The sequence below is a fragment of the Mauremys reevesii genome, linkage group 2, assembly GCF_016161935.1.
Source record: "Mauremys reevesii isolate NIE-2019 linkage group 2, ASM1616193v1, whole genome shotgun sequence".
In the NCBI taxonomy this organism is placed as follows: domain Eukaryota; kingdom Metazoa; phylum Chordata; order Testudines; family Geoemydidae; genus Mauremys; species Mauremys reevesii.
Window position 1 is genome coordinate 33,061,255 of NC_052624.1, and position 27,802 is coordinate 33,089,056.

The window sequence follows — 27,802 nt, forward strand, 5'->3', positions numbered from 1 at the left end:
TAAGTAATGATGACATTCAAACTCCTGGGGTCAGATCCAGATTAACTTCACTGACTGCAATGGAGTTAGTCCAAACTGACACTCTTGTAACTGTGCTCAGACTCTGGGCCTTAATGTTTTAGATCCGCCTCAGTGGTTTACAGTTAGTTTCCAGTGTTTATTTTCTCCAAATTTCAAAGCTGATGTTTCGCAAACTATAGCTCATTTGGGGGTCATAGTCTGATATATTAACTCATGCTGAATAGTATCTTAATCCACATATAGATCCATTGACTACAGTGGTATAAAGATGCTACCCAAACTTGAGGAAGGTTATCAGAATCTGGCCTTCTAGAAGTAAAAGTCTGTTTTTATTTGTGTCTTTAAAAAATTGTTTTCTTCAAATTCTTAGAAAAATTGAACCTCTCGCCCCCATGAAGCCTGGAAATACACTCCCACAAAACTCGACAATCACAAAGCGATAAATGTTTTGGCTTATAGACTATTCTATAAAAATCAGGCCTCAAATTTTTGATCCAGTTGAGTTATATCATTTTTAAGCTAAAGCTGGATAAACAGGCATATACACTAGCAAAAAGATACTATAACTGATTATTGTTGTTAAAGTAAAACCTAAGTAGTATATAAACAATTGTGATGGAAAAATAACAGCCTTACAATCAAACATAACATATTTCAAACTATATGGCATATTTCTTTCTTTAAGGAGCTATGTTGTTCTTACCTTGTTTCATTCCTTCTGAATGGTGCTAAATCCTGATTTTGTTTAAAGCTATCATATAGTCTTTTGAGGAGTTTCAGATTCCTCAAACATGACTTAGGAGGAAAGGTTGAAAGAATTGGGCATGTTTAGTCTTAAGAAAAAAAAAAGACTGAGAGGAACCTGATAACAGTCTTCAATTATGTTAAAGCCTGTTATAAAGAGGACAGTGAGCCATTGTTCTTTATATCCTCCTGGGTTGCACAAGAAGTAATTTGCTTAAGGTGCAGGAAGGCATGTGTATTAGGAAAAACTTACTAACTATAAGCATAGTTAACCACTGGAATAGGTTACCAAGGAAGGTTATGGAATCCCCATCACCAAAGGGGTTTTTTAAGACTATGTTAGATGAACACATGTCAGGGATGATCTTAGTATTCTCACCACTTCTGTAGCATGGAAGACTGGACCTCTCAAGGTGCCTTCCATCCCTACATTTCTATGAAATTCAATTAACTTCAATAAAGTGGGGTGAAGAAATGTTAACATCCTTTAAAGAAGAGAAATCAAATGAATAACTGGCTTAGTCACTGATCCTGACTGAAGTTTAAACAATTTTTTATATGTGGGCTAAGAGTGTGGGCTGCAGCAGGCCAGTGCACCTGCGCAGATGGCAGCCAATCAGGGAAGGGCTTACTGAGAGCCAATCAGGGCTGTGATAGGAGACAGCCAATCAGGGCTCAGCTGGGCCATATATAAAGGCTGCCCAGACTAGCAGCAGGCAGTCTCTCCCAGACCTTCAGAGAGGAAGGTCTGTCTCCTGAGTGAGGAGACCAGCACCTGAGACAGGACAGTGCAGTGCTGGGCAGGCTCGGGGGAAGCAGAAGGGAACTCCAGCCCGCTACCTGCCAGGCTGCAGGCCCTGAGAGAAGGGTCTAGCCAGTGCAAAGGGGCCAAAGGGGAAGCGGCCCAGGGACAAAGGCGCACATAAACTAGGCATAAACTGATGGTGATATCTATTACAGTGCTATCTATGTGCTATGATTATATTTGTTTAGGGCTAAATTTTTACTGTGTTTATCATGGTCTTATCTGTTTATGTTCACATAAATACTAAAAGGGATCATGATTAATGGCTAATGAATATTCCAGGTAGTAGGACATTTAAATCAGACAGATGAGAGCTACAGTGATAACAACTAAGGGCCTGATCCTGCTCTCACTGGACTTCAGTGGTATAAGATTTAACCATAAGAGATTGTTTCTGCAACTTATCTAAATCATTCAATTTTTGACACAGAGAGGAAATTCAAAATGGCAACAACAACAAAAAATAGCATTTTTCAGGCACTGTATTTAACTTCTCTACCACACAATGATTGTGCCCATGTCTGAACTGTATTTTGATAGCACTCAAACATGTGTTGGTCACCTCTGTTGTATTAATTTTAGTGGAATAAATGGGCCCAAAGACTCAAAGGTGTTAACATGACCCTGTCACTGTACAACATTAAATAAGTTTCGGGGTTCCAGGTATAGAGACCTCGGCTTAGTACCATGGCAAACACGCCATTAAACATCTTTAACATTTTATTAAACCTTACAGAAAAAAAGAAAATTAGCTAAAGCCTTTGAAATATAAAGTATTAAGTAGGACTTTCATTTTAACAACACCCCTAGTTCACTTTTCCTTTAGCTGCAGAGAGACTTTTAGAAGGAAAAAACCCTGTTTCAGAGTCTCTTAGAGGGTAATAATTGTCCTTTTTGTGGAACACAGAAACAGTTCATTGGAATGGGCTGGAGCTGCTGTTGAAATTCAGTGAGCAGTGATCGGTCCAGCGGGGGTCGATTTATCGTGTCTAGACTAGACGTGATAAATTGACCCCCGAGCACTCTCCCGTCAATTCCTGTACTCCACCGCCACATGAGGCGCAGGCAGTGTCAACGAGGAGTGGTAGCAGTCGACTGACCACAGTGAAGACACTGCAGTGAGTAGGTCTAAGTATGTTGACTTCAGCTATGTTATTCACGTAGCTGAAGTTGCGTAACTTAGACACCCCCCACCCCCACAGTGTAGACCAGGCCCTAGAAGGCAAACACACACAAGCAGGAGAGAAAAGAAAAGTAAACTATAGCTTCTGTCTCTGATGTTGACTTTTCCTTACAACCTCCCTGCTGGAAAGACACAGGCATGGGACACAGTGTTACTGTACGAGCATTGGACTATTTAGGGCATTGCTTTTAGCTGCCTCTTTGGGTACAAGCTCACAGAAATGTTGCAAAATATACAGTCTTGGCTGGCTAAGCCACAGACTCTTTTAAACAGATGGCAAAAGAAGAGGGATAGAAAAGAAAGGAAATGAGTGGGAGAAGGATAAGGATACATAGATTGGAGGGCAACAAAGTTTCACATTCCAGGTGGTGTTAGGGATTCAGCTGGAGCCAGTGGAGGTGATGGTATCATCTAGGTCCCACTCTCTGGCTGAGACTGGTCAGGATTTTTTTCGCTATCAGGACAGCAACGTCCTAACTGTTATGGTGGATCCCATGTTCCCAGGAGAGAACGGGAATGGCAGTCATGATGGTGAAGCTTGCTTCTTCTGGTCCATCTCCCAGCCAGCAGTTGTTATCATGCAGCTGCTAGCCAGTTTTGCCCCAAAAGTCTATAAGAACCTCAATAATAGCTCTTCTGCTCTTTATTTTGTCCATCAACTAGGCCTAATTTCTGACACACCAATTTAGGTTTATAATTTCTGTCCCCACACTCTTTTGTGTACCAGGCATGATCTTAACAGTCCTTTCTGTTTAGACTAACTTAGTCTGTCTCCCTCTCCTATCTTTTGTAGAGAGATAATTGTGCAAGATTATAATTTGGAGGGGCTCCCTCATAAGGACAATACTATCAATATATGAATTTTGAGACATACCCTGGAAGCAGGGGTGGAGAACACAGTGTAGCTTTGCACAGCAGACCACCACAGAAGCTCTTTAGCTTATTTTTAATAAAAGTTTGAGTCCTTTCTCATTCACTGGTTTGTTGTTAAATGAATCCCAAGATTATTACGTGATGTCAGAAGTGCTGAATGAGGAAGAGACTGCAGTAATTTTGAGATTGACTCCTGTGTTTGAAACTGATAACAGAGCAAAGGGGAGCATGTGGAGCAGCAAACAGAGAAAAACAAAGCCTCTTGTATGTATTTTATGAGCACAATAGTCACTTGATTATCTTAAGAAGGAACAAAAGCCAGAAATGGATGTGTTGCAATCCCCACCCAGTCTGCAATTATCAGGCAATGTTGCAAAGAACTGGAAAAGATTCCAACGGTGATTTGAATTGTATTTAGCAGACGTAGGGGCAGAGGAGAAAAATGATAAAGTGAAATCATCAATCTTTTTGCATGTTGTTGTGGAGGACACATTGGATATTTATAACAACTAAGTTTGAAGAAGGTGAAAGCATGAAGTTAATTAATATACTGACTAAATCGGAAGAATATTGTATGCCAAAAAGGAATGAGATCTTTGAGAGAGACAATTTTTTTACTTTGCATGCTTAAAACTGATGATACCACAGAGCAATATTTCACAGAATTAAGAAGACTCGGTAAAACCTGTGATTTTGGTAAGTTAACAGAGTCTCTGGTCAGAAAGAGAATCATTTGTGGCATTAAAGACAATATGTTAAGAATGAGGCCTGGTCTACACTACGCGTTTATACCGAATTTAGCAGCGTTAAACCGAATTAACCCTGCACCCGTCCACACAACGAAGCCCTTTATTTCAATATAAAGGGCTCTTAATACCGATATCTGTACTCCTCCCCGACAAGGGGCGTAGCGCTGAAATCGGTATTGCCATGTCGGATTAGGGTTAGTGTGGTCGCAATTCAACGGTATTGGCCTCCAGGCACTATCCCACAGTGCACCATTGTGACCATTCTGGACAGCAATCTGAACTCAGATGCACTGGCCAGGTAGACAGGAAAAGCCCTGCGAACTTTTGAATTTCATTTCCTGTTTGCCCAGCGTGGAGCGCTGATCAGCATGGACTGTACGGGAGATACTGGATCTGATCGCTGTATGGGGAGACAAATCTGTTCTATCAGCGCTCCGTTACAGAAGACGAAATGACAAAGCATTTGAAAAAATCTCCAGGCTATGATAGACAGAGGCCACAGCAGGGAGTCAACACAGTGCTGCGTGACAAGCGTAACGGAAAGCCAAAGAATCAAATGGACGCTCATGGAGGGAAGGAGAGGGGGACTGAGGACTCCAGCTATCTGACAGTCCCCGCAGTCTCCGAAAAGCATTTGCATTCTTGGCTGAGCTCCCAATGCCTGAAGGGTCAAAAACATTGTCCCAGGTGGTTCAGGGTATATGTCGTCAATTTACCCCTCTCCCCCCCGTGAAAGAAAAGGGAAAAAAATCGTTTTTCGCCTTTTTTCAGTGTCACCGTATGTCTACTGCATGCTGCTGGTAGACGTGGTGCTGCGGCGCTGAACAGCAGCATCCCCTCCCCTTCCTTTCTTGATGGCAGATGGTGCAAAAGGCTTGAAAACCGTCATCATCATCCCATGAGTGCTTCTGGCTGGCTTTGGTGAGGTCGGCCGGGGGCTCCTGGGCAAAAATGGGAATGACTCCCGGTCATTTCCTTCTTTAAGCTTTGTCTCCTGGAGAGGCAGACGGTGCAATAGGCTTGGTAACCGTCCTCATCATAGCAGCTGGAGGCTGAGCTCCTCCCCCCCCACTTTCATGTCTAATGAAGATTCTGTACTGCCTGAACTATCATAGCAGCTGGAGGCTGCCTCCCCTTCATTTTATCTCACTAAAAAGTCAGTGTTTCTTATTCCTGCATTCTTTATTATTTCATCACACAAATGGGGGGATACTGCCATGGTAGCCCAGGAGGGGTGTGGGAGGAGGGAAACAATGGGTGGGGTTGTTGCAGGTGCACCCCCTGCAGCTCATCATTTCTGTGGGATATCTGGGGCTCTGACCCAGAGTGGCTGTGCTCTCTGGTTCTCTAAAAGGTAATAATTGGAGACATACCAATCTCCTAGAACTGGAAGGGACCTCAAAAGGTCATTGAGTCCAGCCCCCTACCTTCACTAGCAGGACCAATTTTTGCCCCAAATCCTTAAGTGGTCCCCTCAAGGATTGAACTCACAACCCTCGGTTTAGCAAGCCAATGCTCAAACCACTGAGCTATCGCTATCCCTCCCCCTCTAGTAGACTTGCCCCATATTCTAGGCAGGACTGACTATTTTTAGACAAAACATAAAGAAGGGAATGACCTGGGGAGTCATTCCCATTTTTGTCCATGCGCCCCCGGTCGACCTCAGTGAGGCCAGCCAGGAGCACCCATGACAGCAGCAGACGGTACAAAAGGACTGGTAACCGTCATCGCCAATTTCCAAAGCCAGAGACGGTGCAATAGGGCTGGTAACCGTCTCTGCTACCTTGCAAAGGCAAATGAATGCTGCTGTGTAGCACTGCAGTACCGCGTCTGTCAGTAGCATCCAGTACACATACGGTGACAGTGAAAAAAGGCTAAACGGGCTCCATGGTTGCCATGCTATGGCGTCTGCCAGGGCAATCCAGGGAAAAAGGGTGCTAAATGATTGTCTGCTGTTGCTTTCACGGAGGAAGGATTGAGTGAAGACATTTACCCAGAATCACCTGCGACACTGTTTTTGCCCCATCATGCATTGGGATCTCAACCCAGAATTCCAATGGGCGGAGGAGACTGCGGGAACTATGGGGTAGTGCAATGCTCCAGAAATCAACACTAGCCTCGGTACATGGACGCACACCGCCGAATTAATGTGCTTAGTGTGGCCACGTGCACTCGACTTTATACAATCTGTTTTAAAAAAACAGTTTCTGTAAAATCGGAATAATCCCGTAGTGTAGATATACCCTGAGACTGCTCCATGAAGGAGATTTCTGTTTAGAAATAGCTCTCCAGATATGCAGGGCAGCAGAAACTGTGAAAGCATAAGCCAAAGAGCTGAATTCACCAGAAAGGGTTCTCCATGTACTAAGTACAAAAAATACAGCCAGAAAAGGTCAAATCAAAAAGTGGAGTACTCGCTATGAAAACCACTGCTAGAGGGGAGACTGGGTACAGACAGTTATGTGGAAGATGTGGATCACAGCATGGCCCAAACAAGTGTTTTGCATTTAGGAAACTGGCATAAATTTGAGAAAATTAATCATTTTGCAAAATGCTGCAGATCCTAAATGCTGAAAAGTCAAGTGCATTCAGCTGAAGACAGCCTGGTTGAAGAGTTTTGCATAGACATGCTGGGATTGAGCAAACCTGATGAGAGGGACTGGACACTGCCTGTGAAAGTGAGTAAAACAAGCATTCCACTCAAACTGGACATTGGAGCTCAGGTTAATATTCTGTCTGATCAAGATTATGAGAGACTGAAAATAAGACTAAAACTGGAACCAACAAAAATAAAAGGAACTGGTTATTCTGGAATAAATAGAGCAGTGAAGGGGAGATGCATTGCTAGTGTCAACCCTAAAAACACCATGTACAGGCTCCCATTCCCATAGTGCCAAAGGAGGTGATACCAATTTTATGCCTGGCTGTCTGTGAAAAACTCAGTCTAGTAAAATGGGTGCTCGCATTACAAGATCATACTGAACCTGGCTATGAGGCACTCATTCAGGAATACAATGATCTGTTTCAAGGATTGAGTTACTTGCAGAGTGAACATACTGTGACAGGTTTGGACCCTTTGGGGTGTCACCTGATGTGCTGAGATACCACTGAGTTTACCTGTTCTGCCAGCATGGGCCCCCTTTAACCTGTCTTGCTGAGCCAGGCTATTGAAGCCTCCTCTAACACACACACACAGACAGGGTCACACCCAGCTGCAGATCAGCTCTGGGAAGACTCAGTTTAAGGGACTTGCTCCAGCACTCTGGTGCTCACTCCTTTTAAGCACTCCTTTTAAGGGGTACTAACCCAAAGGTTTTATGAAATTTGCCCCATTACTCAATGTGGAGAGAGATGTGCACACTTTTTGCCCCCGCCCCAGTTAGAAATTACAGAAACTGGAGTTTAATAATAAACAAAACAAATTTTATGAACTATAAAAGGCAGATTTGAAGTGTTAAAAGGGGTAATAAACAGAACAAAGCAGATTACTAAGCAAATGAAACCAAACACGCAAACTAAGCTAGATTCACTAAAGAAATTGGTTACAAATAATATTTCTCACCCTAGATATTGTTGCAGGCAGGTTGCAAAGTTTCTGTGGTTTAGCGTTCCAGTTATATTCCTTTTCAGACTGGACCCATCTCAGTGTGGAGTTCCCCCTGCCTTTCCTTCAGGTGGCTTTTGCAGTCTTTCTTCATGGGCAGACAGGCCATGGAGAGGAGGAGACCCTTTTGCCTTCCTCCCCACCCTTAAATAGGATTTACATAAGGTGGGAAGCCTTTGTTTCCCAAACTTCACACACACACACACACACACACACACACACACACACCCCTCTTCCCTTGGAAAGTTACAGGAAGACCCAGGTAATGTTTAGTATCAAGTGACAAGACCATCTGACCTAGTAGTGTCACAGTTACATGCCAGGACGCCTCTATGGAGGGAGAGAGATTAGTATCTTCATGGTTTTGTTGTTCCTTCCTGATAGCTCACCAAATCTGATGGCCTGGTCTGGTGGGTGTCTTCCCAATACACACCCAGTTGTAACTGTTACATAGTCCATATTTCGAACTTTAGATACAGAATGATACAGGCATATGAATTGGATAATCACATTCAGTAAATCATAACCTTTCCAATGATACCTTACAAGACCCATCTTGCATAAAGTATATCTCAGTTATGTCATATTCATATCATAAGTATATTTTCATAAAGAATATGGAGTGAAATGTCACACATTATCCAGATAAACAAGCAAGTCCCTCCAATTGTCCATCCATGTAGAAATGTGCCATTTGCATTCTGTGATAAAGTCACTGCTGAGCTCACAAGGATGGAAGTAATGCAAGACACACAAAAAATTGAGAGGGCAATGGAATGGATTAGCTCCCTAGCCACAGTGGAGAAAAATATTGCCAACTACACATATGGTTAGATCTGAGAGACCTTAATAATGCTATAAAAAGAGAACATTTCAAATTAAGAACCAGAGAAGAGATTGTGGCTCAATTTGCAAATGCACAATATTTCAGTAAATTGGATGCATCCTTAGGATTTTGGCAGCTAAAATTAACTGAAGAAAGCTCAAAACTATGCATATTTAGTACCCCAGTTGGAAGATACAGATTCTTATGCTTACCCATTGGCATAGCTTCACCACCAGACGCATATCACAAAACCATACACATAATCTATGAACATATTAACAATGCTGACACCTTAATGGATGACACCCATTGGGAGCTCAACTAAGGAGGAACACAGTTGTAGACTTTGGGAAGTCTTGGATGCAACTAGATCTGAAAATTTGAACCTAAATAGGGAGAAATGTGAGTTAGGGATTACAGAAATGACTTTTATTGGAGATATTATTTCCAACAAAGGTATGAAACCTGATTAGAGGATGCTCTCAGCCATTGAAACGATGCCAAAGAAAGATGTCCAATGGTTAATTATCTTGGAAAATTAATACCTAATCTACAAAAGCAATGGCTTTGAGGAAGTGCTTAAAAAATAAATGAATGGTGCTGCGGTTCAGAAAAGGAGGAATAATGGGGAGGTTTGAAACAACAACTGATACAAGACCCGTGTGGAAGTTCTATGCACCAAACTGGCCTATTAAAATTTCAGCAGATGCTTTACAGTCTGGGTTATTTGCATTGATTTTACAGAAACATGAGAATTGTTAGTGGCGTACACATCCAAATCACTGACTGATGCTGAAACCGGATACAGACAGATTGAGAAGGAGCTTTTAGGAATATTGGTTGCCTGTGAGATTCAATCAATGTACGTATGGCCAGGTAGTAGATGATGAACTGGACCACAAGCCCTTGATACCATTATTTGGCAAACCACTAAATTACTGTACCTTAAGGATTCAAAGAATGATTAAAAAGCTGCAAAAGTCTGATTTGGTTGTGACCTACAAGCCCAGTAAATTCATACTTATCACAGATGCACCTTCCAAAGCCATGACTCCCATTATGCAACCAGAGAAGACCTTAGAGATGGAGAGGCAAGACCATGTAGACCTGATTGTAAAGTCAATTCCCGTAGCTAACAAGAAACTGTAACCAATAAGAGGGGAAATAGAGAAAGACAAATTATTGGGGATCCTTAAAGAAGTAATAATTAAAAGGCAGCCTGAAAAATAAGCAGTTGCTGTCCAAGTATAAGAAACTATTGGAATTGCAGACATGAATTAACGGTGGGTGATTTTTCAAGGGCAGCAAAGTTGTAATACTAATAAGCCTCCAGAAAGAAATGCTACAGAAGATCCATGAATTTAAGAATTGAAAAGTGCAAACAATGAACATGAGAGGTCCTGTATTGCCTGCAGATCAATCACAACATTACTAATGCAATAGGAAATTGCTTTTCATGCTTGAAATACAAGCCATGCCAACAGGCAGAGTTGCTGAGACCTCATTCAGTTCCACAAAGGCCTTATGAGAAGGTAGGCACTCATTTATTTACCTGGCAATCACAGGATTATTTAATAGTCACATATTATTTTTCTCTGTATCCAGAAATTTGCACACTGCATAGTACTAATAGTGAGTCTGATAGCCGGCATGAAGGGAATCTTTTCCAGACATGAACTTCCAGATGCAGTATTTTGTGGTAATGGGCCACAATCTTCCAGTGCAGCTTTTAGGCCATTTGCCATAGATTGGCATTTTCATCACAAAACATTAAGTCCAAATTACCCCCAATTGAATGGAATTTTGGAAAGGTCTATATAGATGGTAAAAAAAAAATATGAAAAAGATTTTTGACAGGGGGAGTAGTTTGCATAAAGCTTTACTGGTTTACTGAAGTACCCCTCTGGAGAAGAGCCAAGCTGTTATTGGAAAGATGAATCAGATCTAATTTACCAATCACTGATAACTTGCTGAAGCCTCATGACAATGAAACCATACAGAAGATGAAAGAACATCAGAAGTGGAAACAGAAACAGAAATATTGATAAAAGGGCCTGTGCTCTCCCATCTCTTAACCCAGATGATAAGTGTGATTCCTCAGGCACACTCGCTACTACTTGGGACCAAACGGGTACCATTAAAGAACAGCTTCATCCAAGGTCCTATGATCTAAATCATTACAGAAAATATTGACTAATACTGTGACCTGGGACTAACTCCTGCAGAACCCACTAGATACATCCTCCCAGTTTGACAGCGAACCATTGATAACTCTTTGAGTACAGTCTTTCAACCAATTGTGCATCAATTTTGAAGTAATTTCATCTCAACCACATTTCCCTAGTTTGCTTATGAGACTGTCATGTAGGACCATGTCAAAAGGGCCTATTGGTTTTATACAGTTACAATGATCTATTATATTTGTTAAGACCAAGGGTTTTAAATTAAGATGGGTAAAAATATGTTTATTTATATTTAAAATTGTAATGGTTTCATAGATTTTAAGGCTAGAAGCAACCATTGTGATCTTCTAGTCTGACCTGCTGCTTAACACAGGCCATAGGACTTCCCTTAATTAATTCCTGTTTGGACTATAGCGTATACTTTAATATCCAATGTTGATTTAAAATTGTTCAGTGATGGAGAATTAACCACAACCCTTGATATTATATACACACACACACACACACACACACGGACTGAGACTAAGACAGAAACAAGAGACTGACTTGTTGAAAGTCTCTGGGTAAGGATAAAAGTGGTAGAAACAAGGGTGATGTTATGGTAGGGGTCTACTACAGACCTCCAAACCAGGAAGAAGAGATAGATGAGTCTGTTTTTTAAAACAGCTAACAAAATCATCCAAACCACAGGACTTGGTGGTGATGGGGGACTTCAACTACCCAGATATGAAATGGTAGAATTCATGATTCTAAGGAATGGTAGGAAGGAGAACAGCACAATAAAGACAATGGATTTCGAGAAGACAGACTTTAGCAAACTCAGGGAGTTGGTAGATAAAATCCCATGGAAAGCAAGTCTAAGGGAAAAAACAATAGAAGACAATTGGAAGTTTTTCAAAGAGACATTATTAAAGGCACAAGAGCAAACTATCCCACTGCATAGGAATGATAGGAAGTATGGCAATAGACCACCCTGGCTTAACCAGGAGATCTTCAATAATCTAAAACTCAAAAAAGAGTCCTACAAAAAGTGGAAACTCAAAATTACAAATGACAAAGGATCAATAAAAACAAATAACACAGGAATGTATGGACAAAATTAGAAAAGCCAAGCTACAAAATGAGATCAAACTAGATAGGGACATAAAAGGTAACAAGAAAACATTCTACAAATACATTAGAAGCAAGAGGAAGACCAAGGACAGAGTAGGCCCATTACTCAATGAGGGGGAAAGACAATAACAGAAAATGTGGAAATGGCAGAGGTGCCCTGAGCCCCCTGCCACAGCCCTCACCCCTCCTGCACCCCACATCCCAACCCACTGCCCTGAGCCCCCTGTCGCACCCCTCCTGTACTCTGACCCCCCTGCCCTGACCCCCCTGCCACATCCCTCACCCCTCTTGCACCCCACATCCCAACTCCCTACCCTGAGCCCTTGCCACACTCCACACCCCTCCTGCACCCACTGGGAGGGAGGGGGCGGAGTTAGGGTAGGGATTTCAGGGAAGGGGTTGGAATGCGGGCAGGGAAGGGGTGGGAAGAGGCAGGGCAGGGGCAGAGCCTCATGGAAGGGGTGGAGTGGGGGGTGGGGCCAAGGGCGGCAGGGGGAGGTGTCAGTAATGCGGCCCGCGGGCCAATGTACTAGTCCTCATGTGGTCTTCATGGTCATTGGAGTTTGAGACCCCTGCTTTAGAGAAAGCAACCCAGTCCAAAACTCTTTATTTTGTGTGTAAGTGTAAGCAGAGTCAGGATAAGCTCTACCCTGACATCTGGTGGTGAATTATGGGGAGTGTGGAAAGGAATTTCAGGTATTTGCATTGGCACACCCATCCCACCTAAGATGACCACGGCAGCCTGGGATGGTTATTTTGACAGCTCTGGGATCTCCAATTTCTTTGTTATTGGGGCAGGAGGAATAAAGTGTTGTCACCCTGATTATGTGAATGAGGAACTATGAGACTGCTTTATGACAGAGATGTCTCACCATCAAATAAGTAGTACTTGCTAGACAAGGGGCATGGGTGCCAAAACCCAGTGAATTGAGAGAGGTTGGGGATTGGTGTGTGTATCTGATGGTATGGGCCCCTTTTGAGGGCCTGGAACACCAATTGCACATCCTCCCCTCTCCACTGTTGAAGAGCAGAGCTAATTTTGAATCCATTAGGAGTCCATCTAGAGGCTGCTGAGCTGAATTCATGTTGGGCCAATGGTGCACCAGCACCTGGGCTCCCCTACTACAAGCTGAAATCACTAAAAGAGCTAAGCTTACTGAGCTGAGATCACTGAGTGCTGTGTTAATTAGTGGGGGAGCCTGAAGATCTATCACTAAGCAGCTGCAGAGTAGAGCAGTTTGCAGCACATTGGAGCAGCCCATGGAACAGTGAGCGGAGTGGAGCGGTTTGCAGGAGCGGCTCATGGGTCGGCTGGAGGAGCGGCACAGCTGGTGGAGTGGAGCTGATCGTGGTGAAGGCTGCAGCAGAACTCCACGGAGAGGCGGAGCAGTTGGCCCCTGGCCTACGTAAGGTGCCCCTTAACACCCTGTGTACGGGCCCCCATTTCCACCCAGGCTGGGGGGGAGGCAAACTCTGCAGATAAACTTTTGAACTCTGGGGTGGCACTGACCAGAAACAGAGACTTTTGGGTTGTTGGACTTAAGACCCTAAGGGGGACAGGACATTGCCAAATGTACTTGGAGGTGGGTTTTTTGCTTATGGTTTGTGTTATAATTCTGTTTGTGGTGTTTCTCCAACATGATGCCGCATTGTTTCCCTCTTTTATTAAAAGGATTTTGCTACACTAGGACTCTGTGCTTGCGAGTGGGGAAGTATTGCCTCCTAGAGGCACCCAGGGGGGGTGGTATGTAATTGTCCCAGGTCACTGGGTGGGGGCTCAAGCCGGTTTTGCATTGTGTTATTGAAACGGAACCCCTGGATACTGAACCCGGCCTTTGTTACTGCCAACTCAGAGGAGCAGAAGGGTTACATAAGTATGAAAGAGTGTATGAGGAAAAGATACTATCTCTTCAAGGGACAGGCTGCAGCCTACTGCCTGGGGATAATCAACAAGGCCCTGACCCACCTTGAGGCTGAGTGATATAAACAGAAAGCAGAACAAGGAGGGAGAGTGGGGAGTAGTAGCCAGGAAGCTTGCAGTGGGCAGGTACCAGAAGGCAAACCCAAACTGACTTGGATATGAGTACAGTGAGTTTCAAAACCCATGGCAGTGAGCATCAGAGCCCAGGTCCACAGACTCAGGCTCATAGGGCTCATGCTATGATACTAAAAACAGCAGTGCAGATATTGGGGTTCAGGCCGACACCGAGATGCAAAGGGGCACACTGGGACTGCCTGCATCTTTCCACATGGTGCCTGAACAGGGACTGAAACCCCCTTGTACCAAGGCGGGATGTGAATGCAGAGAAGTGCCTGTGCTATCTGGGGCTGTGAGAGGTCAGCCCAGGCTGGTGGACAGAGTGACAGCAATAGCCCAGAAGTTCTGGTCTCAGGTGTGGCCAGGGGCCCAGCAGCAACTGCACAGGACAGACTGTAACAACTGTCAAAGGGGAAGGAGACATACAGTCTTGCTAATCAGGGGCACAGACTGTATCCAAGTGGGGCACATAAGCTAGTCTCTAGTTCCCCAGGGGCAGACCCATCTGGACTGCTGGGCAACACAGGGCACTAAGGCACCTGGAGAGGTCTGGACTAATAAGGACTATTAAGAGGTCTGGACTATTAAGACCCAAACAGCTGCAGGAGCTGAAGAAAGAACTAAGAGCACACAGTTTTGGGCTAGTTAGAATGATACCCCTGGAGTAAATTCTGTTAAGGGCAAGGAAGAAGACATGTGAGAAGATGCTGCCCTGCAGAACTTTGGAGTGAGGGGCTGTTATTATGGGGAAGTAAGAATGTAGTACTGGGCAGACCCCTGGGGTAACCCCAGAAGCAAACATCGGGGGCAAGCCATAAGGGCAAAGGGCTGCCAAAGAGTTTCATACTCCCCCCGTCCTTGCTGGGTATGCCTTGACTCCGTCCTCAGCCTCAGGATATGAGCAAGCGGGAAGCTTGAGTAATTTGATACAGAGGTCAAATAAAGACCTAGTCAACTGGTCATAGATAAAAAGATTTTAAGATCAGAGCAAGGGACCATCATGATCATCTAGTCTGACCTCCTGCATATTGCAGGCCACAGAACCTCACCCACCCACTCCTGTAATAGACCCTTAATCTCTGACTGACTTACTGAAGCCCTCAAATCATGATTTAAAGACTTCAAGTTACAGAGAATTCACCATTTACAGTAGTTTAAACCTGCAAGCTACCCATGCTGCAGAGGAAGGCAAAAAACTCCTAGGGTCTCTGCCAATCTGACCCAGGGGAAAATTCCTTCCCACCCCCAAATACAGCAATCAGTTAGACCCTGAGCATGTGGGCAAGACCCATCAGCCAGACAACACTGAAAGAATTCTCTGTACTAACTCAGAGCCCTCCCCGTCTAGTCTCCCATCACCAGCCATTGGAGATATTTGCTGCTAGCAGTTGCAGGTCGACTACATGCCATTATAACAGTCTCATCATACCGTCCCCTCCATAAACGTATCAATCTTCAAGCCTGTTAAATTTTTTGCCCCCCTCTGCTCAGGGGCACCAGAATAGGGGTGGCCTAGGGGCCATGGCCCTCCCACTTTTTGAAAGTGGATGGGCCTAGCCCATCCACTTTTTGCCATGGGCTCAGCTCCCCTGCCCCTCCTCTTCCCCCCAAGGCCCTGATCCTGGGATCTCAGGCAGCTGTGGGGCGCTATGGATGCTCAGCTGCCCCAGGTTGGGGGGCCCTCCAAGAGCAGCCCCCAGCCCATGTCCCTGCCCCATGAGGCCCCCACTTTTTACTGGCTGTAAGGACAAGTGACAGGGGAGAGTGACGGGTGACAGAGGAGTGGGAGCAGGGTCTTGGAGAGAAGAGGCAGTTCAGGATCAGAGGCTCAGGGAGAAGGGGTTGGGCAGAGGCTTGGGGGCAAGGGATGGTGTGGGGGGCAGAGCCTCGGGGGAAGGGGTGATGCAGGGGGTGGAGCCCTGGTTCAAGCATGGGTGCCCCCCCTATTGTTAGGAAGTTTCTGCCACCTCAGCTTCTGCTCCCCTTGAAAGGATGTTCCAGAACTTCACTGCTTTAATGGTTAGACACCTTTGTCTAATTTCAAGTCTAAACTTCCTAATGTTGAGTTTATATCCATTTGTTCTTGTGGCCACATTGGCATTTAACTTAAATAACTCCTCCCACTCCCTTGTATTTATCCCTCTGATGTATTTATAAAGAGCAATCATATCTCCCCTCAACCTTCTTTTGGTTAGGCTAAACAAGTCAAGCTCTTTGAGTCTCCTCTCATAAGGTAGTTTTCCATTCCTCGGCTGATCCTAGTAGTCCTTCTCTGCACCTGTTCCCATTTGAATTCATCTTTCTTAAACATGGGACACCAGAATTGCTCACAGTATTCCAGGTGAGGTCTCATCAGTGCCTTGTATAATGGTACTAACATTGCTCTATCTATGCTGAAAATACCTTGCCTGATGCATCCTATGATCATGTTAGCCTTTCTCATGGCTGGATCACATTGGCAGCTCATAGGCTGGTGTCTTGGTTGATCACAGGATGGCTTTCTCCTTCTCTGTCACTTCCAACTGATACATCCCTAGCTTATAGGGAATAACAAGAATTTTTGCTAAGTGCATGACTTTGCACTAAGTTTCATCCAATTTCTATAACTCCAGTTTACAAGTTCATCCAGATCTTCTTGTGTGATGTTCCAAATCCTTCTCCATATTGGCAATACCTCCCAACTTTGTGTCATCTGCAAATTTTATTAGCCCACTCCCACTTTTTGTGTCAAGGTCACTAATAAAAATGTTAAATAATATAGGTTCCTCGCTCCAGCCTGACAGTTCACCTTTCAGTATAACTCATTGTAGTCTCCTCTTTAACCAGTTCCTTATCTACCTTTCAATTCTGATATTAAGCTCCATCTTCTCCAATTTAACCAAAAATTTCCCTTGTGGACTATATCAAATGTCTTACTGAAATCCAGGTAGATTAGATCTATTGCATTTCCTTTGTCTAAAAAAAAAAAAAAAAAAAATCGGTTATCTTCTTAAAGAAGGAGATCAGGATGGTCTGGCATGATCTGTCTACCTTTTGTAAAATAATGTTGTATTTTATCCCAGTTACCATTCACATCTTTATCCTGAACTATTTTCTCTTTCAAAATTTGTTCCATGACCTTGCACACAATTGAGGTCAAATTAACAGGCCTGTAGTTTCCTGAGTAATTTTCCCCCCTTTCTTATAAATAGGAATTTTATTAGCAATATTCTAGTTATAAGGTCTGACCCTCAAGTTTACAAATTCATTAAAAATTCTTACTATTGGTCTTGCAATTTCATGTGCCAGTTCCTTTAATATTCTTGGATGGAGATTTTCCAAGGGCCCCGATTTAGTCCCATTAAGATGTTTTGAGTTTGATTTCCTTCCATTAGCCCCTCTGCCACTACCCCCTAAGAGCCTCATTACCGTTATTAAAAACTGAGGCAAAGTATTTCTTTAGGTGTTGGGCCATACCCAGATTATCTTTAATCTCCACCTCATCTCCAAAGGGCAGCAGAATTACTGGACACAAGGAACGAGGGCAAAGGCTGAGAGGAGTTGATAGACTCCAGGGAGCAAGTGTGAGAAGGGCTCTGATAATCCTAAACAATTAAGTCATTTGCAGACCCAAATGCAGATTTTCCTATTGAGTCTGGGTGAACAACAGAAACAAATCCAGCATTTAAAGGACAGAAAGAAGGAACTAATCATGGAGAAGGAGAGAAGCCTCTTGGCTGTGGCTAAAGTGGATGAACAAATTCTCATATTGGAAAACAAGCATGGCCTTCATCAGAGGAAACTCCTGGTTAGCCTCCAAGAAGCCCAGCCATTGAAGAGGGAGCTCCATGAGCAGGAGAAGTCTCAAGCTGGAAAGGAGCTGAAATCATTGCAACTCTGCAACCAGAAGCTGCAACAGGATCTGCAGGCAGCTGCGCTGAGTCTCTCAGAGGCATAGAAGCAGCTGTAGAGCTAGTGGAAGGAGCATGAGATGTCCCTGCAAGCTTTCCAGGACAAAGTTCCGGATGTGAATCACTCAGAATATGAATCTGCTACGGCAGTGGCTCCCAAACTTGTTCCGCCGCTTGTGCAAGCCCGGTTTGTTTACCTGTCGCGTCTTCAGGTTTGGCCGATCATGGCTCCCAGTACATCCCTCGACCCACGCTCCTTCCAGCCGCTCCCATTGGCCTGGAGCAGCGAACCACGGCCACTGGGAGGCGCGATCAGCGAAACCTGCAGACGCGGCAGGTAAACAAACCAGCCCAACCTGCCAGGGGCTTTCCCTGCAAAGTGGTGGAACAAGTTTGGAGACCACTGTGCTAAGGGTCTAGAACATAGTGCTTAGCCTGGAGCTACAGCAGCAGTAGAGCAAAAAGGAGACACTCAGGGAGCAATGGGAAGGACTAAAGATGACATCTCTGGAGAAGACAGAAGTAAACAACAACTGCACTAGTATAGGCTAGGAAATGGAGAAGCCCCTGGTTTGCTGCTTAGGCAGGAGCCAGAATTGGGGATAATTTCCAAGAAGCTTGAGGAAGACTCCACCAACCTGCATGACCAGATTACTGAGCTACAGATCACAGAACTTAAAAGATAACTAACTGGAACAGACGGAGGACAAACTAAAAGGAGTCATGACTAAGGTTGAAGAGGAGGTAGCCCAGAACAACATGGTCCAGGAAGAAACCTGACTCAAGAATCTGACCTGGAAGATCAGCTCACTGAACTTCAGGGAGACCTGGAGGCTGAACAAGCAGCCAGAAACAAAGCAGAAACTCAGAAGCAGGACCTCAGGGAGGAAACTGAAGGCATAGGAAACAGAGCTTATAGACAGCCAAGAACAGGGGTCAGCAACCTTCAGCTCACAGCCCATCAGGGTAATCTGCTGGTGGGCCACGACACATTTTGTTTACATTGACCATCTGCAGGCACAGCCCCCTGCAGCTCCCAGTGGCCGCAGTTTGACATTCCCAGCCAATGGGAGCTGCGAGAAGTGGCGGCCAGCACGTCCCTACAGCCCACGCCACTTCCCACACCTCCCATTGGCAGGGAACGGCGAACCGCAGCCATCGGGAGCTGCAGGGGTCTGTGCCTGCGGACAGTCAACACAAACAAAATGTCTCACAGCCCGCCAGCAGATTACCCTGATGAGCTGCGTGCCAAAGGTTGCCGACCCCTGGCCTAGACTCTACTGCTGCACAGCAGAAACTCAGGGCAAAGTGGGAACAGGAAGTGACTCCTCTGAGGAAGACCCTAGATGATGAGGCAAAGATCCATGAGGCACAAATCCAGGAGCTGGGGTGAAGGCATATACAAGTTGTGAAAGATCTGACCGAACAGCCGGAGCAAACCAAGTAAGTTACGGCAAAATTTGAAAACACAAAGCAGTCTCTGGATAATAAGCAGGCTGTACTGTCCACTGAAGTGAAGATACTTCAGCAATGCAAAGAGGACTGAATACAGCAGAAGAAGGTAGAAGTCCAGCTCCAAGAGCTGCAGGTAAAATTTATTGAGTATGAGAGTGTGCAGACCAGAGCTGGCTGTGAAAATCAGACTGCAAGGATCACACTGCAATTCAGGCTATACTATGTCTGGCCTTCTCATCTAGTCAGAGGGTGAGTCAATTAAATTAGTGAAAGATGTCTCTGCAATGGAGTCACAGCTTCAGAATACACTGGAGCTGCTGCAGAAGGAGATTTGCCAGAAGCTGAGCCACAGCAGCCAAATGAAGCAGATGGAAGATAAGAAGAACATCTTCCAAGAGCAGCTGGAGGAGGAAGAGGAGTCAAAGAGGAGCCTTGGGAAACAGATCTCTATCCTGCACCAATAGCTAGCAGACATGTAGTTGGATGATGGCCTGAGCTGCATGAACTCAGTGGAGGAAGCCAAGAAGAAGTTGCAGAAGGCCCTAAGTCAGGTGCTGGTAGAGGAGAAGAACATCTCTGCCAAGTATGGAAGGAAAGTGTAGAGGCTGAGGAAGAAGCACACAAGAGAGAAATCAAGGCTTCTCTTTAACCTGGGAAGAAGCAATAGAGCAAAAGGCAGAGCACAGTAAACAATTCCTCGCCAAGATGGAGGACCTCATGAGTTCCAAGGACAACACTGGCAAGTGTGTTCACAAGCTGGAGAAATCTCAGCAAGCCAACAACTACCTCCCCAAGCAACTTGGGGGAAATGGGATAGCCCACCAAAGGACAGGGTATTGAGAGGCATAAATACAGAGGTTGCAACTACAATAGAAGCTGTGGTGATGGTGGTACACTCTATAGCTACTCAGCAAACCTCTCTTCTAATAAATTGGAAAGATTCAGAAGAAGAGATCACTGCAGCTGTGAGGACCAGAGCTGACATCCTGAATGTCCTACAGGCCCAGAAAACAAAGGCCTTGTAGGAACTAGAAGAAAAATGCTCCTCCAGAGTTCTGGTCCTGACTAACGCTATAAAACAGGAGCAGGAGTTGTCTCACCTAAGGACAGAAAAAGAAAATGGTGAGCAACCGTGTTTGCTGTTGGAGAAAGACCTGGAAGAGCTTTGTGAAGAAGTCTTTCACCAGTATCAGATCATCCTGGCACAGGATGAAGAAGTGGAACTACTAGAGACAGAGAAGGCAGCCCTGAACAAAGGTTTAAGCTATAGTGAAGGTCAAGTAAAAGATGGGTCATGTGAGAGTGCACAAGTCCCCAGATTAGTGAAAAGGACACACCCATTGGGGAGAAAACCAAGGTAGATGAGAAAAAAACAAGGGTGTGTTCTCCAGCAGGTGACCTGGAAGCAGCAGCGCAGAGCCCTAACTGGGATTGGGCTAAAAAGCAGTCCATTGTAAAAGCAAAGATGACCTCACCAGGGCAGTAGAATAAAAGTAGTTCTTCTTTTACTAGGGCTTAAACTGAGCTGGAACTCTCCACAGCGGAGCTCCAGCAAATATTTTCAAACCCACGAGGCTGAAGCACGGGCCCTGAATGGGAGGGTGGGGAACGTGGGGAATTCCGGGAAATACTATATGAGAATTTAAGCCATGGCTCTCATCATCACCCACAAGGTAGCAGGGTTAAAGGATAAGAAATGGACTCTCATAAGTCTTTCACTGCAGACTGCAGGGAGGAAGATGTGGTCGGTAATAATCAGAACCCAGACAAGAAGTTGGGCTGAATGAAAGACAAGCTTAACTTTGAAAGATGTGCCTGAGAGTGTATCCTGTGAGGCTGCTCTCAAAGAGACTGAGAGGCAGCCTTATTCTGGTTTACCAACAGGACAAACCTGGTGCTCTTACTTACCTCTGATATGGCCAGCAGGCTTACCTTACAAGATGTAGTTTGTCTTGAAATACAGCATATTGAAGACTGTGGAAGAGTTTGTTTGCCACACAAGCTACATAAGCCATTGGGGAAATGAAAGTCCTTGTCTATACATATTTTAGAACATAAATATGGACAAGGGACTGATAGACTTCCTTGGGGCTGCTAGGCAGGAAGTGCCCCTCTGGTTGGAGGAAATGGTCCAAGGAAAGTGGCTAGGCCAGCAGCCCTGGGGAAATCAATTAAGAAGCTTGTCCTGCTGATGTACACATATAAACAGGGACTAACAATAATCATCAAGGCCCTGACCTGCCTAGGGGCTGAGTTGAGTGATATAAACAGGAAGCAGAGCAAAGAGTGTGTGGGAGCAGGAACAAGGCAGGCTGTAGTGGCTAGCAGCTGCTTAGGCACCAGAAGTTAGCCCAAAGTGACTCAGAGACCTGGGTGTGGAGAGTAAGTTTGGGAGTACTGAATCCATGGCCTGATGAACAGGTTTGTCGTAAGGATTCCTGAACTGATGAAGCATTTGATTGCAATAGTTCCTGTCCTGAAAACAGGACATGTTATCTGGTTACTGTGTGGTGGTGTTTTTCCCCCTGGGTTGTTACTGTAGCTACTCTAATTGGGGGGAGGGACATGCCTACAACATGACACCAAATCACTAAGGAGTGCTCTGAGACTACATGGTAGGGTTATCAACTTTGGTTGGATGAATTCCTGGAGGTTTCATCACATGACATTATCTTTAATTAAAGATTTTATCTTTAATTCCTGGAGGCTCTAGGACAATCCTGGGAAAACTGGCATAAAGAATGGGGAGATGGGTGACTGCTGTAGAGTTGGGCAGGAAATGGTATTCCTGTCCCAGGAATATTTTTGAGTTTCTTTTTTTTTTCCCTCATTTCATTATCAGGAAAAATCTTAATCTCAAAAATATTTGCAAACCCAAAATAGAAGAAAAAATTGTTTCAGCTCAATTGAAATATTTCAGAGTTTTGTTTTTATTTTGACTTTGTTTAGTCTAATTAGCTTAAATTTAGAACCAAAAAGTCATTTTGAATCAGAAAAACAGTTTTTCATTTCAAATATGTCAGTGTTGCATTTCAGCAGTTTCAAAGCTTTTTAGTGTTGTTTTGTCTTTCAACATTTTTTTCTAGTTGGGAGATTTTTTTGTTTCAAACACCACAAAAACTGTCAAAAACATTCCCAAGGAGGACTGGATGGGAGCCATGTTTGGACAGGCCAACAGACCCACAGTGAGAGTTGGTGGGAAATGAGAGCTCTGAAGTCTATAGGCAGAGAGGTCTCTTTCTTCTGGGACAGTGTGGTGGCTAGAACTCTGCTACTGCAGTTAGAGCCACAACTTGCTTTTTGGAATTTGTAAGCATGTGTCTCCTTTTTGTAAGCAAGGACTGGCTTGTGCAAAGTGTAAATCTAGGTATGTTAAGCAAACCATTTCTTGGTTTTACTACATTTTCTCTGTTTCTAATATTTCTTGATGTTCTTAAGAAATCTGCTGTAGGGGTGTGTAAGGTTCACCTAGTCCATCCTCAAGAAGAAAAGGCCCCTGCAACCTTGAAAGAGGCAAAAAACATACTTTTGTTTTTTTAAACCAACTCTTAACTTGCTCGTGAACTAAGGTATTTTCTCTGGGTTCTGGAAAGTTGTTCTTTCATGCTTCAATATTATACAAAGTCTTGTGTACACCTTGCAGGCAGTTTGATGTAGGAGCAAGTGTAAGTTTCCCTTGTGATGACAGGAGATCACCTGGAATTTGGTTCCATTAGTGGAGTGGTGTTTTCACAGAGTTCCCATGTATTTAAGTACATTTGTACTTAATACTGGTACTTTAAAAAAATGCTTGATGTACCTTTTAAAATATACTTATCTGCAAGTACTTTTTCAAAATAGTGGTGAGAAGGCTGTGGTTTTGTTTGTTTGTTTTTTAAAAATCTCTCCCAAATGTCCTGGATTCTGATTGGCCTTCAGAACCCCCAGAACCCACTGACTTGGGTTGGGAGCTGCCAGCCCTGAGTTCCAGCTGACAGTTTTGTGTGTGTGAGAGACCCCCTCCATACTCAGCTTGGCAAACATTACAATTATCAGTCCTGTCTACACATGAGGAGCTATTAAAGAACAATCAGGTAGGCTTAGGCACTGGGTGTCTCAAGGGGTTGGTAATAAATATTATGTCTAACAAGATTTAAGAATGTATTCCTCTCCAGGTCAATAGTTCTGACCTAACCCAGCTCAATGGTGACTAAAAGCCCTACTGACTGACAGGTGGCTTTGTCTGTATGAAATTAGTCAAGGTTCTAATTCCCAGGGAACAGCTGTCTATGCCACACAAATCGCAAACAGCTCTTACTAGCACCCTCTATTTATCAGTCACTACACACTCTAATGTCACTATTACCTTCCTGTCCTCAGGAGGAGAGACCTGCTTGAAGTTCCCATCCACACAAGATGGAGGTTCTACTTGTAGGCAGAATAGAACTCTTTGAAGCGTCTGCCACTAGCATGACAAATCCACCAGCTGAGAATGTATGTTCCCACATTGTCAAAATAGTCTGAGGATCTTCTTGGGCTCTTCTTCGCTGACACTAGGCTCCTAGATAGCAGATGTCAGTCACTACAAAAAGCACACTCTGCTACCTACAACTATTGAGGAAATTACACACTATCCTGTGCTTTGATGAGTGGGCCCAGGAAGGGTGGAAGAATTTTTGTTCCTTGAATCTGGACATTGTTACTCTGAAAAGGGCTGGGACTATCCGTTGCCTGGCTACAGGGCCTAATCACAAGAAGTGGATCACAGCAAGCATAAATGGCATTTGGGGGAGGCAAGTGAGAAGGCTATTTTTTTTCCTTCCTATTTAGGGAATACATTTAGTTTGAGCCTCTATTATGATGTTTTTAAATAGTCTTCATGTAGTTTGCAGGGATTTCACAATTGGGACTGTTCCTTTTAGTTTCCATTTAACAGCTTCCTCATTTTTGTGTAGTTCTCCATTTTGAAGTTAAATGCTACTGTGGTGGGTTTCTTTGGCTTTTTTCCCCTACAAAGATGTTATATTTAAATTGCATTATGGTTGCTATTACCAAGCAGTTCCACTAGATTCACCTCTTGGACCAGATCCTGTATTCCACTTAGGACTAAATCAAGAATTGCCTTTCCTCTTGTGGGTCCTAAGATAAGCTGCTACAAGAAACAGTCATTTATGGTGTCTAGAAATTTTATCTCTGCCTTGCTTCCTGAAGTGACATAAGTCCAGTCAATATAGCGATAGTTTAAATCCCCCATTATTATTGTGATTTCTGCCTTGTAGCCTCTCCAATCTCTCTGAGCATTTCACCATCATCAACTTGGTCAGTAGTATATTCTTACTGCTATACTCTTATTGTTCAGCATGGAATTTCTATCCATAGATAATTTATGGTAAAGTTTGATTCATTTAGGATTTTTACTTTATTCAACTCTATGCTTTCTTTTACATAGTGCCAATCCCCCCACTGGTGTGATCTATTCTGTCTTTCCTACACATTTTGTACTCTGGCATTATGGTGTCCAATTGATTAGCCTCATTTCACCAAGTTTCTGCAATGCCTATTATATCAATATTCTCATATAATGCAAGGCACTCTAGTTCATCCATCTTAGTATTTAGACTTCTAGCATTTGTACATTGTGTCAATATTCAGTTATTTGACTGTGTGCTATAATTTCTATGCAATTCATTAAACTATAGGGCCAGATTTTTCAATGATGTTTTGGGGGCTGCACAGTTTTAACTGAGGGAATAATTTTGTCCATACAGTCTGATTTTAAATTCATTCCATTTGAACTTAGTAATGTTCTAATGGGAAGCAGTATTCAAAAGATGCTTATGCAAAACACTATAATTATGGTATGTTGCAATATGCAACAGCTTGCAAATTCTAACCCACATACGCTAAAACAGTTTTTCAGGTTAGACTGGAATCATTTCTTCTGGGTCAGCCGTGCTAAGATTTGGACTGTTGTTGTTCTGTGGGATGCCATTTGTCATCACAAATGCACCATTTCTTATACTGGGTAAGTGGAAAAATGTGGGTCAGATTTAGAAAGGTAAAAAGAGTGAATTTCATTTTATGTGATCATATCCTGAAATATGCCACATCTCATCAATATGGCTTTTTGAGTGTATACTCTGACCAGTATTCCACCTCTCTAGATACACAGCCACCACTCAAATTACCTTAAACAGGGAGAAACAAGTATTCCCTCTCCCAGCTCTGCTCCATCTTTGTAGTCCACTTTCACTTCAAGTGAGAAATGAAGGGTTTAAATTGAGATTTCCAAACCTCAATAGCCAAACAATAACTTGGTGACCATCCCTCCCCTCTGTTCCAGGACAAATTTGAAAAAGTGCAGACTGAGTGAGCAGGAGGGACATGGCTAACAAAACTAGCATGTGGTGATGGAGGAATGATTGCTGGCAACCAAAGAATTTGTTCTGAAGAAGGAGGACCCTGTTGAGTGAACTACTGACATTTAAGAGGCAGGGTATTTTATAATGCATAATGTACAATTTCCAAAGCTTGAATTAAACAAAGCTTTTATCTACAAAACCTGAAAAGTACATTGAGCACTGTAACAGACAATTTTTAGTATATATAAATTGATTTAATCATGTCTTGTTATTTCAGTAGGTTTCTATTCTCCTCAGCTCATATACACATGATTTACAATAATACCAACATCAACGGGAGGTGAGAGCTAAAGGAAGAGAGACTAGACCCTTAGTTCACCTTTGTCATATTAATAATGCTTAAAAAGTAATAGCCTAATCCAGTATCAAACTAGGCTATAAAACAAATACAATACTCTCAGTATCTTATGGTATGTCTATAGTGGAGCTAGAGGTGTAATTTTGTTGGTGTCCCTAGGCCTAAGTGAACCAAAGTTGTGAGATCTAGGCCTGAGTGAACCAAAGTTCTTACATGCTGTGAATTTTAACCAGCCTAAAATGCTAATAAACAGCAAGCAAAATTTGTAACTGTCAGCTTTCTTAGCTTGCAGCTGCAGTACAGCTCGAAACAGCAAAAAGCGGCAGTAAGACGGGGGAGAAGAGGGAGGGAAGTCTGCATGCATCTGTGCTGTGAAGGCCATAGATAAACATGCGAATGAGAACAGTTCTAACAAGTGTGGCAAAGTTCCTCCTCTCCTCTAGGAGGTCCTGCGCTTATTGGCGGATTTCCTCCCTTCAGTGGTCTTCCCCTTGGATGAAGCCCACAGTCTGGATCAACTCCTCCTATGTCTGATTAGGAGTAGCAAGGCTTGGGGGGAACCCGGGCCCACCCTCTACTCCGGGTTCCAGCCCAGGGCCCTATGAATTGCAGCAGTCTCTACAGTGCTACTTGTAACCGCTGCTTGACCGCTACAGCTCCCTGGGCTACTTCCCCATAGCCTCCTTCAAACACCTTCTTTATCCTCACCATAGGATCCTCCTGGTGTCTGATACTGCTTGATTGTATGGTGTTTCCTCAATCCTCCAGTAGTACACCCTCTCAGTTCTTAGTTCCTTGTGTCTCTGACTCCCAGCTCCTCACATGCACTTTCTGACTCCTCCTCTCTTGACTGGAGTGAGCTCCCCTTTTTATACCAGGTGCCCTGATTAGCCTGCCCTGATTGGCTGCAGGTGCTCCAATCAATGTAGCCTTCTAGAAAGTTCTTAATTGGCCCCAGGTGCCTTGATTACCCTAGAGCAACTGCCATTTTGGTTCCCATGGTACTAGGGATTTGCTTAGCCTGGGACTAACATACCTGTGCCTCAGTACTTTCCTGTAGCCATCCGGCCTTGTTCCATCACACAAGCTACAATATAGTGTTTAGTGTAATTGTTGCAAGGGGGAGGGAGGAAGGGGGAAAAACAGGGAGAAACAAAGGCTTGTACAGACAGCTTGAAATATAAAAGGGGAACTTGCTTGTAATTAGTGTGCTTGATTTGAGACGTGTCTGTCTCCTGGCATCGCTTCGAGATCTCAAATAAACTTTGTCTGCTTCTCCACCCTGGTGTGTTAATTAGTGCGACGCACACTGGGCAACGAACCCGCTGTGGCCCCCTCGGGCCCTCTGGGCTGGCAACAATTTCCAGCTCAGGTACAAATAGGCACTAGCTGTAATCAAGCTACCATGCTAAAAATAGTAGTGTAGCCATGGTGGCATGAGCAACGGGTGGACTCACACTCCAAGTATAATCCCATCTGAAACCCTTGGTAGGTACTTGGTTGGCTAGCCACCCGTCCTGCCGCTTGCATCCCTGTGGCTCCCCTTTTATACTTTTAGCATACTAGCTCAAATCAGAACTCGTGAAGGAATATCTCCTCAAGCTTGAAACTACAGCTCC

General features: G+C 44.0%; 1 protein-coding gene and 1 long non-coding RNA gene across 2 annotated transcripts in view; one reads left to right on the forward strand and one right to left on the reverse strand.

Annotated features, from left to right (window-relative positions):
* The window catches only part of LOC120398179 (highly reducing polyketide synthase cm3B-like), a 62,068-nt gene that overhangs the window by 27,914 nt on the left and 6,352 nt on the right, over positions 1 to 27,802 (reverse strand). The gene's annotated exons all lie outside the window — the stretch shown is intronic.
* On the forward strand, positions 21,744 to 26,024 carry LOC120396843. Its single transcript, XR_005593441.1, has 3 exons — positions 21,744 to 21,905; positions 25,376 to 25,488; positions 25,807 to 26,024. It is a non-coding gene; the product is annotated as an uncharacterized LOC120396843 (long non-coding RNA).